Genomic DNA, 11,840 nt, shown 5'->3' on the forward strand with positions numbered 1-11,840 from the left:
GTTTTTTTAAAAGAGGATTATTAAGACAAGAGTGAAAGATCAACATTAGGATCATACAACTATGAATATGAATATTGAATAAGAGAGACAGAACTTTGGTTTGTTAAAATGTTGAAAAGAAGCAATGTCAGTTCAAATGAAAGGTGAAGATTTAAAAAGAAACAAAGGAGAGTCAACTATCTAAGGAACAGAAAAATAAATGTGTAAGTGTTGGAATCACTTGCAAAGAACCTCAACATTGGAATGGCAGGGAGAGAAAGATCACCAGGATTTGCTGACTAGTCAGTCCAACTGAATCACTGAAATACAGGTTCACTTAGAGACCCTGTACCAAAAGAAAAGATTGTGGAAGAAGATTGAGGAAGATATACAATGTTGCCTGTTGTCCAAAATACACACACACACACACACACACACACACACACACACACACACACTATCACATACACACATATATAGACACAAAATATGCTAATTTAATGAATACATGTATATCAGGCTTTATACAAGATAGAAACACAAACACACAAACAAACAATATGCAAACTTAAAGAACAAATGCAGTATATCAGGTTTTATACAGGATAGAAATTCACACACACACACACAGAAACACACACACAAACATACACACACACCTTTCTGATACTACCTAACTGAAACCTCACAACAACCATATGTTTGAAGTATTATCTACCTATTGAATTACAAGAAAAGATTTCATAAATAATTAAGGAACCTGTTCATGTTTACACTGTTAAGATATGATGGAAAGATGACAGACCATAAAATGTATTGGAAATTAAGTTTTCCATGATCTTGCATGATTTAAGAGAAGAGATAACTACTTTATCTGTTACTATATCTTATTAATGTTAATATCTCCTACTACTTTGTAAGGTAACTATAATACATCCTTTCAAGTCAGATTTGGTAATTTTTTGCATATTTAGTTGATTTTAAAATTTTTTCTAAGATTACCATTCCTCAACTGTAAACCATACTCTCTAATTTTTATATAATCCAAGAAGCATTGCTTGTTTGTTTGTTTGTTTGTTTCCTTAACAACACAAAAGACACTAAGGAGACAGGGAGCAGATGTGTGTGTGAAGTGAACATCTCTGTAGTGACTACAGAGTCTTATGTCTTCTGTGATCTAAACAACTCACTTCTTAGTATTAAATGATAAAATCTAAGATATTTCATATTCCCTTCCAATACAGTGATTTATTTTTTGACTCTAGAAAGGATACGTATAAGAAATTATCTATATCACTGATGTTGTCTTCCAAAGGCCATTTGCAAAATTGGGTCTTTAATAACATTGCCATGGAACACACAAATAGAAACCTTTGATAATGATGGAGAAGATAAGAGTTTTATACATGATTTTTCTAGAGCACTATTAGGATAGGTTTTTGGCAATGTCAACTAATAGACTGTTATTTGCAAGGTCATGGACACCATATCTCTAATTTTTAGTTTAGAGAAATTGTTCAATTAGTAATATAAAGAGAACAAAGAAATACCAGAAAACAATAGGAAGTTGTCATGACCAAGGCAACATAGAGAACAAAGAATATATTTGGCATCGTGATTCCTGTGGAAAATCCCATAACAGCAGGGAATTATGGCAGCAGGCATTTTGAACAAGAAACTCAGAGATCAGATGTCCAACAACAGGCAGGAAACAGAGAGCAACTGGAAGTAGTATCAGGCTATAAATTATCAAATCTCTCCTCTCATAAACTATTATCACTAGCAAGGCTCTACCAACTAACTTCTCTGAACAGCATCACCAGTTGTTTATGTGAGTACTTTGAGGGACATTTCCTGGTCAAACCACCACGAAGGTGAGTTGTGTGAGCCTTAGTCCTCATAAATGATCTTAACAAAGAAAAATAACAGGTGTCATCAGTGTTAGAGAGTGGAGACGTTCACTGTTTCAGAACAGAAGGTTCCACAGGATCAACTATCCTACTGAAAAAGACTCCACTAAGGTCACATTATATCTATTGCTTCTGCATAAGGTAAGATACATCTAAACATTGCTAACTAACAAAGCTTTTAAAATCATAAGGAGTGGGTGTTTTACATTGAGCCTTCTTTTACAACCTGCAAGTAGCATAATGGGCTCTTCTTCCTTTCCTAGTACCTTTGCCCCACATCATTTCCCCCTTCTCTTCTTCCTGTCTTCTTCTCCTATTTCTCAGTATTATTAACTATATTAATGAGGGAACTGAGCTAAGTTATAATTAGCATCACTCCTGCCTAGTCATGGCTGGCTTCAAAGTATCTTATGTTCATTGTCTAAATTATCTTTCCTCATATAGTCAATAGAAATTGCAGAGTATAAAGCAGTGTGTTTTAATAATGTATTTGTGGTTTTCCCTCTGCAAATATTAACTTTGGTTGTTATGGTTGTGTTACAACTTTGATAAAATATGTATTACATTTATGCTGTGTTTTAGAAAGAAAAAGTCATCATTCTCCCAAGCAGATAGAGAAAGAAAATGCTGTCAGAGTTCCTATTTCTTAAACAACAACAAAAAAAAAAATTCAATGTAGTTGGAGACAGGCATTCTTATTTGCATCTGATAAAAGTTAGTTTGGGAAGTTATAATATGAAGGGGTGACCTCTGTCCAGTCTGACTTGTCACAATTTTCCAGTGTCTTTACTCATTACATGCTTCCTGGCTCTTCACATAAAAAATCCAAACTTCAGAACAGAGAATGAATACAAAACTGTTGCTCTAAATAAATTGGAAAGGAAATCAACTGTCTACAAGATTCAAGACACAATCACCATGCCTGTTTCTAAAGTGGCCACTCACAAAGTGACTTTGTCAGGGAACAGCTTGTTTTAGAAACCAGGGTCACAAAGTTATTTAATTTGAAAGAAAATAATCACCTATCCTCAATTGCACTTCAGTGTAAGAAGGGATGCTGGTTAATAGAACAACACACTTCTGAGGTGCCAGGTTCCTGTCTTAACATTTGAAAATTAAATTACTTATTATGCTGAAACTTTATAATTATCAATTACACTACTATCTCCAAGTCCATACCTGTTTCAGAATACAGTGTGAACAAGACTGATCTCCACCAAGTAATTTCATATGATGTTCTTATGGCTTAAGATCATTCAGATAGAAAACTCACAATGACTTCTCTTATCATTCAGAACACAGACTCCATTCAAGAAGTGAAATAGGTTTCAAATTCATTTCTTAGCACTTCCAGGTGCATTTCCATTGTAGTCTTATACGATTTTTGTATAGTTTTCTGCCCTCAATCCTCACGTAGAGCTTTATTGATTCCATGACAAATAAGTCAGTCAGCTTGTAACTAGCATTTTACTTGGATTTTCTCTTCAAGGTTTTCTAGACCATTCTCCTTTACAAATAGAGTCACTTTCTTATTATTTATTCTACTGAACGCAACAGAAGTGAATTCAGAGAAAGTTATATTAGCTTTCCCAGGTGAGGAATAAAACTGAATTATGCTCTATCCCTCGATTGGTTGCAGAGAAAAGTTCTACACACATGGGATTTGTGTATCTTTCTGCTTATTTGTTCTTATTTAAATTTAAAGTTACAAGGAACCATGCTTGTAGACATGATAAAATGTTTATGTTTTGCTGTTTTGAATATGAAAATGTTACATTAAGATATATCTAAAAATTTTTAAAAAACATAAACTTGGTGGCAAGGTAATTAAAGATATAATTGTCAAACATCACCTTGTAATTATAAAATGACCCAAATAATTGACTAAATTTGAAAACTGTCCAAAAATCTATTTACAAACAATGGACAGTGAACAAGTTAAATTAGAGTTCACACAGGTAAATTAAAGCAAAAGTGTCAAGAAAGAAGAAGACCAAATAAAACAAAACCTGGCAATAGGAGGTTTCAGTTGAGTGAGAACAATCTGACTGTACAACTTCAATCTGTAGTCTGAGGAACCAGGATATCCATAAGAATATCCAAGGAGACATTGTGGCCTAAAGGAACATGCCTTTCTGCTAGTGTTTGCAGTCAAAGCAAAGGCAGGGTTTACTCTGGTGAAAACACAATAGACTGCTACATCATGGTTCAGGACCTTCAGGTTATGAGACAGTGTGGGGAAACATGAGTACTTAGACCATATTTGTTGTGATAAAATATGAGCCAAGAGGTCATTGCATCACAGGAGGAATCTTACCTAGGCATATTGCTACTAGGTTAGGAGACTCTTAAAAAAAAAGTCAATATGTTAGGTTCATTAACTATTTCTATCTGAAATACCTCAGTGAAAAAGCAACTTATGGGAGAAAAGGTTAATTTGTTGGGAAAATCTAGGTAGCAAGAACCTAAAGCAGCTGGTCATATAACATTCAATGTCAAAAGAAGCAGTGCATGCATATGTCTGCTCTTTCCTTTTTTCCATTTTCATAGTCTAAAATCCCAGTCAATGGTGCCTCCCTCAGCTCAATAAACAAAAATCAAGATAATTTCCTTTAAAAGGCATGCTCTAAGTCTCATTCCCCAGGTAGAAGTAGTCCTAAAATTTTGCCACACTGACAATTAACACCAAACATTATAGTAATATATGATGACAATTTCAAGATAAATCCAGAAAGGAAGATTTTGAAATTATGGGGATGTAGGTTGAACAACATAAGAAGGCACTTGCAGGTAAGCAAAATTACAACAGATTTATGTTGTAAAATTGGTACAATGGTAATGATTTCAACAGAGAAATGACACATTCAGAAAACAGCCTAGGTGGGTACCATGGAGAGATGGAGTCAAGAAATAGCATCAACAATTTGAGCAACTTACTGGTCGGTGCCTTGGGGTAGGCTTGTTAGGAGATCATTTTGTTTGTGTTTTATAGCTGTAAATTAACATTATTTGATTTTATTACTATTTTAACTGTGAAACTGTGAAGTCTAGTCCCAGTAGATATCTATAACATAACTATACCACCCAAGGCTTGGGGATCATTGAGGAAGAGTTTGCTGTGAGATTGTGTATCCTGGTAATGTTAGAAGATACACCCATAAAATATCACCAATGTGACTGTCCAAATGTGAACTGAGCAAGGACATCAAGAGACGTGAGAGGGTGGATAAAGAAAAGGCCACAATACCTTAACTGTACATAAAGAATTATAGGCAACTAAGACATACAGAATGTAAGAGAAATAGTCTGACCCAGAAAAGAGTACACCAATTGGTTATCTAATACCAAATGGCTCTGTCATTAAAAAATACATATAAGCAACATTATACAGACCAAACATATTATATTTAGAATTACCTATGTGTGTATATATATATATATATATATATATATATGCATTCCCAACAGTTAATGGGAAAAGGAGGCCATGAGTTAAGAAAAGAGTGGTGTAATAAGTTTGGAGGGAGGAGAGGAGAAGAAAATGATGCAATCATAGTATAATCATAACAAGAGAAGAACATTTTAATTTTTTTTTTTGGTTTTTTTTTGGGGGGGGGTTGTTTTTTTTTCGAGAAAGAGTTTTTCTGTATAGCTCTGGCTGTCCTGGAACTCACTCTGTAGACCAGTAGACCAGGCTGGTCTCGAACTCAGAGATCTGCCTGCCTTTGCCTCCCAAATGCTGGGATTAAAGGCATGTGCCACCACTGCCCGGAAGAAAATTTTAAATTTTTAAAAAGAAACTTGATAAGTGGATATTAGCCCAGAAACTTAGAACACCCAAGGTATAAGTTACAATTTGCAAAACACTTGAAACTCAAGAAGAATGAAGACCAAAGTGTGGACACTTTGCCCCTTCTTAGAATTGGGAACAAAACGCCCATGGAAGGAGTTACAGAGACAAAGTTTGGAGCTGAGATGAAAGGATGGACCATCTAGAGACTGCCATATCCGGGGATCCATCCCATGATCAGCTTCCAAACGCTGACACCATTGCATATCCTAGCAAGATTTTGCTGAAAGGACCCTGATATAGCTGTCTCTCGTGAGGCTATGCCGGGGCCTAGCAAACACAGAAGTGGATGCTCACAGTCAGCTATTGGATGGATCACAGGGCCCCCAATGGAGGAGCTAGAGAAAGTAACCAAGGAGCTAAAGGGATCTGCAACCCTATAGGTGGAACAACAATATGAACTAACCAGTACCCCCTGGAGCTCGTGTCTCTAGCTGCATATGTATCAGAAGATGGCTTAGTCTGCCATCAGTGGAAAGAGAGGTCCATTTTTCGTGCAGACTTTATATGCCCCAGTACAGGGGAACACCAGGGCCAAGAAGTGGGAGTGCGTAGGTGGGGGAGTGGGTGGGAGAGCGTGTGTGGGACTTTTGGGATAGCATTGGAAATGTAAATGAAATAAATACCTAATTAAAAAAAGAATAAAAAAAGAAACCTGATTCGTCTTGGGGCATGGAGAGATGTCTCAGCAGTTAAATGAATTTGGTATTGTTCAACAGGCCTGAGTTCAGTTCCCAGCATCACATCATGTCTAGCCTCTGAGCTCTGTGGACACCTATATGCATATATGTCTATACATATCCACATATAGATACACACATGCAAATTTTTAAAAATTAAAATATTAAATAAATGTTTTCAAAAGTAATGCTTCTCTTCACCAGCACAGCTTAAAGAGGACAGCTCCAAAGTTCAGTCAAATTTTGTCAGAAAGAGTAATAAAGCAACACTGCACTAGTGTTGTCTATATGAAAAAGGCACAGTCCACAAGGAAATGGATTCTTACCTGGAAAGAAATTTTAGGGTGATTTATCTGATTCCCTTTATTTTATAACTGCAAGTGCAAATCTGCCCTCACAGTAGTGAGATGACTTTTACCCCTGTGACAGGACTGTGTAGCGACAAATATAAACACACAGGAACTTAATTTTATAAAACTCAATGAGATCCATCCTTTGGGATAACTGATTCAATCGTTTTCTAGACTTCTGTACCCTGTCACACACAGACCTAAATTTTCTACAATAGGACCTGAAAGTTAAAAGAATTATTTGGTTTAAAACTCAGTTGGAAGAGATACATGGTTTCTAAGCATTAAACAAGGAAAGGGGATAACATTTGAAATGGAAATAAAGAAAATATCTAATTAAAAAAGAGAAAAAAAACAGAAATACACTCTGTAATTAATGTGTATTAAGAGTTTCATGGCAAAGGCAATTTTGAGTGCCTCTCTTCCTTTGTATTAACTGAACTGAAGCGTCCTTCTTGCTCCTCCTCCTCCTTCTCCTCCTCCTCCTTCTCCTCCTCCTCTTCCTCCTCCTCCTTTCTCTTTCTCTTAGCAAATGTGGCAATATTGCATTTTCCCATGGACCTTTTGCCTTGATTAAAAAATCAGGGTTATTTGTTTCTAAATTTAGTTGAAAATTAGATCCGCTCATTTGTTCACTCAATAAATGTTTATTGGAGAAAAAAAAAAAATCCTGTGACCTGCCTCCTCTCACACCCAGTCAGAAGAATACAGTGGCCATAGAAAGAAGATACTCTGAGACCTACAAAACAGCTCACTTTCACTTGGTTCTTGCATAATGGCTTCTTTCTCATTATGCAATTTAACAGGGAGAAAGGATAAATGCGCAGAGCAGTTCAGCAACTTGGTCAGGATCTAGTATTGATTTCTGACTGAGAAAACCTCTGCCACTGTGAAGCACATCTTCCATCCAGCTTCTGTCTAGGCAGATACCTGTAGAATCACCCACAAGGTAGGCCACATGGCTGACTTGCTAGACCTCTCCTCAGGCACTCTAAGAGGTTCCCTTTGAACAAGCTAATATGCAGTATGGGAAGAAAAGTGGTGCACATGTGTTAAGCAATCCTCTTAGTCAATCAACTCTTTGTGCCATCTTCTTTCTCTAATATGGCCTCTCCCAACCTGTGGCAGGGACACTCCCAGATCCCCAGTTGTGACTTCATATTCTAGAGGAAATCTAGTACACTTTACCTCCTGCAAAATAATTATTGACTTTTCCTTTTTCATATTCACAGCAACCCTGATTTAATTACTTTTACAGACAGATGCCACAGAGTCACCCGGAGGAATTGTATGGTTTAAAGGAGATGGACAACCTCTGGGCCATAGAGAAAATGATGAGTAAAGAAGTCAGTAAAGCTGAGCATTCACACATCCCAAGGTTAGCAATCACACACTGAACATTACCAATAAAAATATCATGAATCAGTTATTTCATATCATACAGAAAATAATAGGGGCTGTATCCTAAGGAAAATAAATATCTTCTACAATCTGATGGTGCTTTACCCAGGCTTCCTCGAAAAGCTGTTTGGCTAGAAGAATAAGTGGAGATATGAAGATCTGAAAACACAATTTATTTAGAGAAGTCAGAGCAGGAAGAGAGATAGAATGTAAGCAGAACAGTAAAAATGAGACCAAGAGAAAACTAGGTCAAGATTAACAAGTGAAAATGAGTCCAAAAGTGTGAAGGATTTTTAGGGGCCTGAGAAAATTGAACATTCTAGGATAGGAATATAAAGGAATCGCAAAGACTCCTGGGATCAACAGGAAGCAACTAGAAATTGTTCTCCTGTAAAATAATAACACAATCCACATAGGAGGCTGGAATTGAGAAACACTATTTTTTCATAAACAGTCAGTATACTTTTCTTAAGGGGAAATCACTGGTCCTGTTAGAGAATTATGCAAATCTAGCAAAGAACTATATCACTTTTATTACTATGTGATTTAAGTATGAGCACTTGTGGCTTATCTAACACACTTAGTAGAAGTATTCTTTAGAGTGTACCATCATTGAAATGCAAATTGCATTTGTACTGAGGAGGAGATAGGTTTAGAAACTACTGTTTCACCCTCTAAGATACAATGTGTTTTTAGCACAGAGTTCTTATCCACTTTGGAAACCAGTTAGCACAACTTCTGACTGGCTGAAATCCCAGTGCCTTTCATTTTCAGTATATTTAAGATTATACCTTAGCACTTTCTTTCATTTTGTCTTGGGCTCCTCTTTTTGATAAATATTTCCTGACATTTTCTTGAAGTTCAGTGATAAAAGGACATGTTAGTTTGCCTGCATGATTTCTGGCTATGCAACTACCCAAGGTAATTTGTGTTCATGCATTCACTTAAAAGTGTTGATATAGCACCTGCGACTTGTCAAGACCTGTTCTAATTATGACCTATACAATTGGAAGAGAACACATGGCCCCTGACATTACATGATGAATGATCTATGTGGGAGACAGCTATCAATCAAATACCAAATGACTTTATGGCAAAAGTGAGACATTTGAGTTAGTACAGTGGCGTGGAAAATTACTGCCTAGCATTTTAACTCTACCTAAGATACAAGATGGAAGAGATTGGTCTGCCTGTGTATATCATGGAAAGAGTGCCATGAATAAATATTTTTTGAAATATCAATATCACAAATGCATCCTCTCTCTGCAAAGCTCAAGTCAGTGGAGTTGTCAAGATGCTCTGAACAGAATTCATTATCTGGTGGTCTGTGATGCAAATACATCCATAAAATGAAAAGCAACAGGAAAATATCTTCTAGGAAATTAGATCTTAAAAATATCAATTTCCATACCGAAATTTTGAATTTTCAGATGCAATTAAATATACAAAATTTTTGATAAAAAGAAAAATCATGCCATGCTGCCCCCTAGTGGACATGAACAATTAAAAGATGGTTTGCTTTACAACAGGCCATGCCTGTGGCGCTGCAATGTTCCTCTCAGTTTCTAGAGACATCAAAGCGCTGACCAACAGGTAACATACCTTGTTAGCTATGCAATTCTTACTAAGGTCTCTTTAGACATAAACTGTGCAATCTCAGATATTTCTCTTCCTTTTGTTTTGTTTACTATCCTAATGGTTTCTTTACTAACCCCAAATAACAAAAAAATAACATAACCAAATTCCAGTTGAACCAGAAATACTAGAATAGGTATAACGTACATTCTGCATAACCTTGATAGCTAATGAACTCAACAGACTTCATTACAGTACTTCTGACTCATGTGCTCTTTTGTTCTCCTACCATGGCTACTCCATAATTTTCTTTCTGAGTTTCCTCTGTATATATACCACTTCTGGATGTCTTTATTGATATGACCTCCTGACATCTGTTCTACTTTTCATTACATAGTTTTCTGAGCACAGCGGCAACGTTCTCTGTATTTATATCTTTGACACACTGTTCTCAAGCTCTCTTACAAAGCATTCGCTGAAAGGCAAATTCTGGTGACATCAGTCTCTCTTTGGTTACTTCTCACCACCGTTCAGAAAGAATATATTTTGAAATTGTTGAATTCTCAGTTTCCCTTTCTGCCCACAGCTTTCTATGACTTGGTTTATCAATGACCCTTTTTATTTTAATGCAGTGGGGAGAAAAGGTGTTTGTGAAAGTGTCTCATATAGACCATTCTGGCTTCAAACCTACTCTATGCCTTAGGGTATCTTTGAATTCAGGTCTACCTACGTGTAACTCTCAAGTACTGAGATTACATTGACAATTCATTCTAGTAAGTTTCTATTGTTGACATGACATAATCCCACACCACCTGGGAAGAGGGAACCTCAACTAAAGAATTGCCTGAATTAGAATTGCCTATGGACATGTCTGTAAAATATTGTCTTCACTGTCAGAGAAGAAGCCCACTGTGGGTGAAACCATCTCTATGAAGGTAGCCTGAGCTATAAAAGGAACCTAGTTGAGCCACCCAGATGCATGCTAGCAAGCAGCCTTCATTCTCCTTAGTTTGTGCCTAAAACCCTCACCCTGAGTTCCTTTGGTGATGGAATGTTACTTGAAAGTATAATGGAAATAAATTATTTCCTCCTTTAAGTTGATTTTGTTTGTGGTGTGCATTACGTCAACAGGAAGCAAACTACCACACGATATTATGCCAAACTAAGGCCCTGTTCTCTTATCAATGTTCTGCTCCCATAATAGACACACGTAACACACACACATACACACACACACACACACACACACACACACACATGCTATTGAATGACTAAACATCTGGTGGGGGAAGAATGTTCATGGCAAGCTGATTAGTTTTTGTTTGTTTGTTTTGTTGTTGTTGTTGATGATTTATCTTATTTGTTTTTTATATACATGTGATTTCAAGTATAATATCCTGACTTGATACTCAAACTTGCAAGATCAGAAACAAAGATCAAGCCCCTCTACTGGTCTCTGATTGTTGTTTTCTTTTCTTTTTCATTAAGGAATAGATGTTTGTCTCTTACTCCAATAGGCTTTCTCTGCAAGACTAGCATAAATAATTACTACCATGACATTTCTGTTTATTAACACCCACAGCCCTAACTAACTTCTTCCTATCCAGGTTCAAATGACAACACATGGGACCAATCTAATGATCCTTGCTTGAGTCGCATGCTTTCATATTGAATAATTGATAATTGTAAATTGATAATTGATCATTGTTGCCAGGGATATGAGATTATGGGACAGGGCAGAGTGGAGCATATGTTTGCTTTGTGGATGTATTTGAAGTTTTATAATGAAAGAGTTAATCAGAGTATTAGACAATTGCAGCCACCTATCTAAATCACCCCTCTCATCATTAAAGGTTTCTCCAAGTCTCACTTATGGGACTGTGAGTGCATCTATTCCTTGAAGGAATTCTTCCCTTACCTGTAGTCTATGCCACATTGTTACATCTTTCTCATGTTCTTTCAAATGTTGCTTAGACCCTAATCTAACTGGGCATGGTAAGCCATGTTCCTAGTCCTGAGGTGTCCAAAACAATACTTGACCCATATAGCCCATGATGGCCGAGCCACTAATTGAACTCCTAGCTCTGTGATGGTC

Source organism: Mus caroli, chromosome 1 (genome assembly GCF_900094665.2).
Source record: "Mus caroli chromosome 1, CAROLI_EIJ_v1.1, whole genome shotgun sequence".
NCBI lineage: Eukaryota > Metazoa > Chordata > Mammalia > Rodentia > Muridae > Mus > Mus caroli.